General features: G+C 45.7%; 1 non-coding gene across 1 annotated transcript; it reads right to left on the minus strand.

The window, feature by feature from the left end:
• Positions 1-6504: 6504 nt before the first annotated feature.
• On the minus strand, positions 6505-6607 carry LOC112437349 (small Cajal body-specific RNA 20). The gene has a single exon (XR_003025972.3). It is a non-coding gene; the product is annotated as a small Cajal body-specific RNA 20 (non-coding RNA).
• Between the last annotated feature and the right edge of the window lie 620 nt (positions 6608-7227).

Below are 7227 nucleotides of genomic sequence, written 5' to 3' on the forward strand. Positions count from 1 at the left end.
ATTGGTTGCTCTCCCAGACTTGGGTCAGTACTTTCTGAGTAGAGGACTTGCTGGTGACAGGGTGGATGCTTTTTATTCATACTGGTGTGTCCGGAATTGGTGGGTTCTTGGTCTCACTGACTTCAAGAATGAAGCCACGGACCCTTGCGGTGAGTGTTACAGTTCTTAAAGGCGGTGTGTCCGGAGTTTGTTCCTTCTGATGTTCGGATGTGTTCGGAGTTTCTTCCTTCTGGTGGGTTCGTGGTCTCACTGGCTCAGGAGTGAAGCTGCAGACCTTTGCCGTGAGTGTTACAGCTCTTAAGGCGGTGCGTCTGGAGTTGTTCGTTCCTCCCGGTGGGTTCGTGGTCTCGTTGGCTTCAGGAGTGAAGCTGCAGACCTTTGCTGTGAGTGTTACAGCTCATAAAAGCAAGGTGGACCCAAAGAGTGAGCAGCAGCAAGATTTATTGCAAAGAGCGAAAGGACAAAGCTTCCACAGTGTGGAAGGGGACCCGGGTTGCCACTGCCAGCTCGGGCAGCCTGCTTTTATTCTCTTATCTGGCCCCACCCACATCCTGCTGAGTGGTAGAGTCCAGTGGTCTGTTTTGACAGGGCGCTGATTGGTGCGTTTACAATCCCTGAGCTAGACACAAAGGTTCTCCACATGCCCACCAGATTAGCTAGATACAGAGTGTGGCCACAAAGGTTCTCCAAGTCCACTCTGTATCTACCAGAGTAGCCAGATACAGAGTGTCCACTGGTGCATTCACTAACCCTGAGCGAGACACAGCGTGCTGATTGGTGTGTTTACAAACCTTGAGCTAGATACAGAGTGCCAATTGGTGTATTTACAATCCCTTAGCTAGACATAAAGGTTCTCCAAGTCCCCACCAATCACAGGAGCCCAGCTGGGTTCACCCAGTGGATCCTGCACCGGGGCTGCAGGTGGAGCTGCCTGCCAGTCCCGCGCCGTGTGCCCGCACTCCTCAGCCCTTGGGTGGTCCATGGGACTGGGCGCCTTGGAGCAAGGGGCGGCGCTCCTGGGGGAGGCTCCGGCAGCACAGGAGCCCACGGAGTGGGGTGGAGGCTCAGGCATGGCGGGCTGCAGGTCCCGAGCCCTGCCCCGTGGGAAGGCAGCTAAGGCCCGGCGAGAAATTGAGCACAGCAGCTGCTGGCCCAGGTGCTAAGCCCCTCGCTGCACGGGGCGGTGGGGCCGGCCGGCGGCTCCGAGGTCCGCTGAGCCCACGCCCACCCGGAACTCGCGCTGGCCCGCAAGCACTGCGCGCAGCCTGGGTTCCCGCCGCGCCTCTCCCTCCACACCTCCCCGCAAGCTGAGGGAGCCGGCTCCGGGCTTGGCCAGCCCAGAAAGGGGCTCCTACAGTGCAGCGGCGGGCTGAAGGGCTCCTCAAGTGCCGCCATAGTGGGAGCCCAGGCAGAGGAGGCGCGGAGAGCGAGTCAGGGCTGTGAGGACTGCCAGCACGCTGTCACCTCTCACTGGTAAGACACACTGAGGGGACATCCCTCTTAGCTGTGAAACTTCTAGTCCTCAGGAGCTTGGCGTCCTGGATTGTTAAACTTCATGACTTTATCCCAATTTTCTTTCTCCAAAATGATTTTTTTTTTGAGACAGTCTTGCTCTGTCGCTTAGGCTGGAGTGCCATGGCCTAACTCAGCTCACTGCAACCTCCGCCTCCCGGGTTCAAGCAATTCTCTTGCCTCAGCCTCCCAAGTAGCTGGGATTACAGGTGCCCGCCACCACACCCGGCTAATTTTTGTATTTTTAGTAGAGACAGGATTTTACCATGTTGGCTAGGGCTGGTCTCTTAACTCCTGGCCTCAACTGATCCACCCTCCTCAGCCTCCCAAAGTGCTGGGATTACAGGTGTGAGCCGCCATGTCGGGCCTCCAAAATGATTTTTTTTTTTAAAGAAAGAATTTTATTATTAGCCTCTGTGTTATTTATTAGGTGTGCTATTTCATGATCTGCTTTATCCTTGAGCCCTAAAACTCTTTTGAGATGCTGGGAACCTTCAATGTGGGGGCCTTTTAAGAGCTTTAGTTGCATCCGAACCTTTTCTCTTTCTACTTTCATTTCTCTGCAGGTACCTCATTTTTAATAGATTTTTGACTAATTATGGCCAAAGACTCTCAAAGAATACAACACAATAAACAGCCAAATAATTTTATTCCTAAGTTGTTGGGGTGATCAGACCCAACACCAGGCCGTGGGGGATACGAAGTCCCGCGGAATCAAACGCATGAGAAAAGACAAGAGAGAAAGTCGGACCAGGGGCCCAACTATAGGGAGGCTGGGAAGGCCCTGAGCTCTGGGAGCCCAGGCTATTTATTGGTGATCAAACAAAGAAACAGGTGTTGAGGATTGTAAGGAAGCAGTGTATCAAGCGAATGAGCTACAGCTGTGATGGTTTAGCATTTTCTTTGAAACATATGGCTACTTGAGATAATGGGAGTGCTAGAAGCAAGGAGCCAGCAAATCTAGGCACATTCCAAAGGCCACGAGGGGTTTTAGACCCTGGACCGCCGACATGTTCCAAGCCCTGCTCAGCTTCTCTCCCAACACTCAGCTTTTCTCCCAACAGTAAGTATTTTATTCTTTTTGATGCTATTGTATAGAATTGCTTTCTTAATTTCATTTTTATATTATTCATTGCTAGCATAAAGAAATATGGTTGACTTTTATATATTGATATTATACTCCTCAAACTGATTGAATTCATTAGTTCTAGTAGTTGTTTTTAGTGGATTCCTTAGGATTTTCTCTATTCAAGATCATATGCTCTGCAAATAGAGATGGCTTTACTTCCTCCATCCCAATTTCAGTGGTATTTGAAATTAAATTTTAATTGCCCTGGCTAACTGCCCTGGTTGGATCTCCAGGACAATGTTGAGTAGAAGTTGTGAGAGTGGACATCCTTCTCTGGCTCCTGATCTTAGGGGGAGGTTTCAGTTTTTCACCATTAAGTATGAAGTTGGTGTTGGGTTTTTCATAGGTGAACCTTAACAGGTTGAGGAAGTTCCCTTCTATTCCTAGTTTGCTGAGTGTCTTTATCATAAAAGAGTGTTGGATTTTGTCAAATTCTTTTTCTGCATCATTGAGATGATCTTGTGGTTTTCTTCCTTATTCTACTAATATGGTGCATTGGATTGATTCATTTTCGTAAGTCCAGCCAACCTTGCATTCTTGGGAAAAATCCCACTTGGTCAATCTTATATGTTGCTGGATTCAGTTAGATAGTATTTTGTTAAAGATTTCTATATCTATATTGACAAGGGATATTGGTCTGTAGAATTTTTGTTTCTGTTTTTGTTGTGATGTCTCTCTGGTTTTGGTATCAGAATAATAACTGGCCTCATAGAATAGGTTAGGAAGTATTCTTTCCTCTTCTGATTTTTGGAAGACTTTATGGAGAATTGGAGTTCATCCTTCAACTGTTTTAAAATTCACTAGTGAAATCATCCCTATTTTTTTCTTTGTGAGAAGTTTTTTGATCATATATATTGATCTTGCATACTGTGACCCTGCTACATTTGTTTATTAGTTCTATTAGTACTTAAAGTGCATTCCACAGGGCCAGGTGTGGTGGCTCACACCTGTAATCCCAGCATTTTGGGAGGCTGAGGTGGGAGGATCATTTGAGCTCAGGAGTTCAAGACCAGCCTGGGCAACATAGTGAGACCCCCCTCATCACTAGAAAAATAAAATACCCTCCAAAGAATTATCTACATACATGTCTTCTGCAATTAAAGACATTTTTACTTATTATTTTCCTACCTACATGCCTTTGTTTTCTTTTCCTTCCCTGATTTCACCAGCTTGAAATTCCAGGGTAATGTTGAGTAAGAGTGGGGAGAGAGAATGTCCTTGCCTTTTTCCTTATCTTAGGAGAAAAACATTCAGTCTGCACCATTAAGTATTAAGTTAGCAGTAGTTTTTTAGGTAAATAGTCTATTGTGAAGTCCCCTTTTTTATTGCTGATTTTGGCAATTTGTGTATTCTGTCTTTTTTTCTTGGTCTCTATTAAAGCTTGTCAATTTTGTTGATCATTAAAAAAAGAAAAACGACTTTTAGGCTGGGGGCGGTGGCTCACACATGTAATCCCAGCACTTAGGAAAGCTGAGACAGGCGGATCACAAGGTCAAGAGATTGAGACCATTCTGGCCAACATGGTGAAACCCCGTCTCTACTAAAAATACAAAAATTAGCTGGGCATGGTGGCACATGCCTATAGTCCCAGCTACTCGGGAGGCTGAGGCAGGAGAATCACTTGAACCTGGGAGAGGGAGGTTTCAGTGAGCCGAGATTGTGCCACTGCACTCCAGCCTGGCGACAGAGTGAGACCCCCCATCACTAGAAAAATAAAATACCCTCCAAAGAATTATCTACATACATGTCTTCTGCAATTAAAGACATTTTTACTTATTATTTTCCTACCTACATGCCTTTGTTTTCTTTTCCTTCCCTGATTTCACCGGCTTGAAATTCCAGGGCAATGTTGAGTAAGAGTGCGGAGAGAGAATGTCCTTGCCTTTTTCCTTATCTTAGGAGAAAAACATTCAGTCTGCACCATTAAGTATTAAGTTAGCAGTAGTTTTTTGGTAAATAGTCTATTGTGAAGTCCCCTTTTTTATTGCTGATTTTGGCAATTTGTGTATTCTGTCTTTTTTTCTTGGTCTCTATTAAAGCTTGTCAATTTTGTTGATCATTAAAAAAAGAAAAACGACTTTTGGGCTGGGGGCGGTGGCTCACACATGTAATCCCAGCACTTAGGAAAGCTGAGACAGGCGGATCACAAGGTCAAGAGATTGAGACCATTCTGGCCAACATGGTGAAACCCCGTCTCTACTAAAAATACAAAAATTAGCTGGGCATGGTGGCACATGCCTGTAGTCCCAGCTACTCGGGAAGCTGAGGCAGGAGAATCACTTGAACCTGGGAGAGGGAGGTTTCAGTGAGCCGAGATTGCGCCACTGCACTCCAGCCTGGCGACAGAGTGAGACTTCATCTCAAAAACAAACAAAACAAAAAGCAAACAAAAAAAAGGCCGGGCGCGGTGGCTCACGCCTGTAATCCTAGCACTTTAGGAGGCTGAGGCGGGTGGATCACGAGGTCAGGCGATCAAGACCATCCTGGCTAACATGGTGAAACCCCGTCTCTACTAAAAATACAGAAAAAATTATCTGGGCGTGGTGGCGGGCGCCTGTAGTCCCAGCTACTCCGGAGGCTGAGGCAGGAGAATGGCGTGAACCCGGGAGGTGGAGCTTGCAGTGAGCCGAGATGGCGCCACTGCACTCCAGCCTGGGCGACAGAGCGAGACTCCGTCTCAAAAGACAACACAAAAAAACACCAACTTTTGGTTTTATTAATTTTCTCTATTTTTTTTTTTTTTTTGAGACGGAGTCTGTCTCTGTCGCCCAGGCTGGAGTGCAGTGATGCAATCTCGGCTCACTGCAAGCTCCGCCTCCCGGGTTCACGCCATTCTCCTGCCTCAGCCTCCCGAGTAGCTGGGACTACAGGCGCCCGCCACTACGCCCAGATAATTTTTGTATTTTTAGTAGAGACGGGGTTTCACCGTGTTAGCCAGGATGGTCTCGATCTCCTGACCTTGTGATCCGCCCGCCTCGGCCTCCCAAAGTGCTGGGATTACAGGCTTGAGCCACCGCGCCCGGCCTATTGTTTTTTTCTATTTCATTGATTTCTGCTCTTATCTTTATTATTTTCTTCTTCTTACTTTGGGTTTGATTTCCTTTTCTTTTTTGAACTACTTGAGGTGGAAGCTTAGATTATTGATATTTGATTCGTCTCCCATTGCAGCATAAGCATTTAAATTATGTAAATTATAAATTTACTTCTAAGGCTGGGCACAGTCGCTCACATCTGTAATCCCAGCACTTTGGGAGGCTGAGGCAGGCAAATCACTTGAGGTCAGGAGTTCAAGACTACCGTGGTCAACATGGTGAAACCCTGCCGCTGCTAAAAATACAAAAATTACCCAGGAATGATGGTGTGCACCTGTAATCCCAGCTACTCGAGGATGAGGCAGGAGAATCGCTTGAACCCGGGAAGCAGAGGTTGCAGTGAGCTGAGATCACGCCACTGCACTCCAGCCTGGACAACAGAGCAGATCACTTGGCTGGTCTTGAACTCCTGGCCTCAAGTGATCTGCCCACCTTGGTCTCCCAAAGTGCTGGGATTACAGGTGTGAGCCACCACACCTGGCACCCTGATGGGATTTTGACTGGTATTGCATTAACTCTGTTGATTGCATTGGGAAGAGTTTATCACTTAACCATGTTGATTTTTCTACTTTATAAATATTTATGTAGATATTTTTTAGTTTCTCTCATCGGTTTTGTTTTGTTTTCTGCATACTGCTCTTGCACATGTTTCGTTAGATTTATACAAAGTAGGAATCTGTTTCTTATGCAGTTCTAAATGGTACTTTTCAAAATTTCCAATTTATTTATTGCTAATCTATAGGAATACAATTGATTTTTTTTTCCTTCTACAAATGTCTGAGGTAGGAAGACAAGGCTGCCCAGCTTGTGGCAGCCCTGATAATCCTCAAAGGCTGATCTTGGCCTCCAGCCCTGACTGAGGAGAAAAGGGGCCACCCATACCCCACTAGCACAATTGGTTTTTCTATGCTGACCTCATATCCCATAACTTTGCTTAAGTCATTAATTGTAGGAGCTTTTTGTAGATTCTTTGTGATTTTCTCTAAAGGCAATTATGTATTTTGCTAACAGAAACAGGTTTGTTTCTTCTTTGCCAGTCTGTAGGCCTTTTATTTGTTTTTCTTGACTTCTTGCACTGGTTAGGGCCTCTAGTAAAATATTGAATAGGTGTGTTAAGAGGAGGTATCCTTGCTTCTTCCTGAACTTAGAGTGAAAGAATTCAGTTTCTTACCATAAAATATGACAGTAGATGTAGGGTTTTTGTGAATGTCCATCATTGAGTTGAGGAATTCCCATTAGTTCTTAGTTTGCTGAGAGGTTTTCATCAGGAATAAATGTTGGATTTCTTCCATGTCTTTTAACTTCTCTTTCATATTTCACCATTTTTTCATTCTTTGCTGAATTTTTAGTAATTTCTTAAACTGTTTATTTTATTTTATTTTTGAGACAGTCTCACTCTGTTGTCCAGACTGAAGTGTGGTGGCGTGACCTTGGCTCACTGCAACCTCCGCCTCCCAAGTTCAAGTGATTCTCAAGCCTCAGCCTCCCGAATAG

This window comes from Pan paniscus, chromosome 16 (genome assembly GCF_029289425.2).
Source record: "Pan paniscus chromosome 16, NHGRI_mPanPan1-v2.0_pri, whole genome shotgun sequence".
In the NCBI taxonomy this organism is placed as follows: Eukaryota; Metazoa; Chordata; class Mammalia; order Primates; family Hominidae; genus Pan; species Pan paniscus.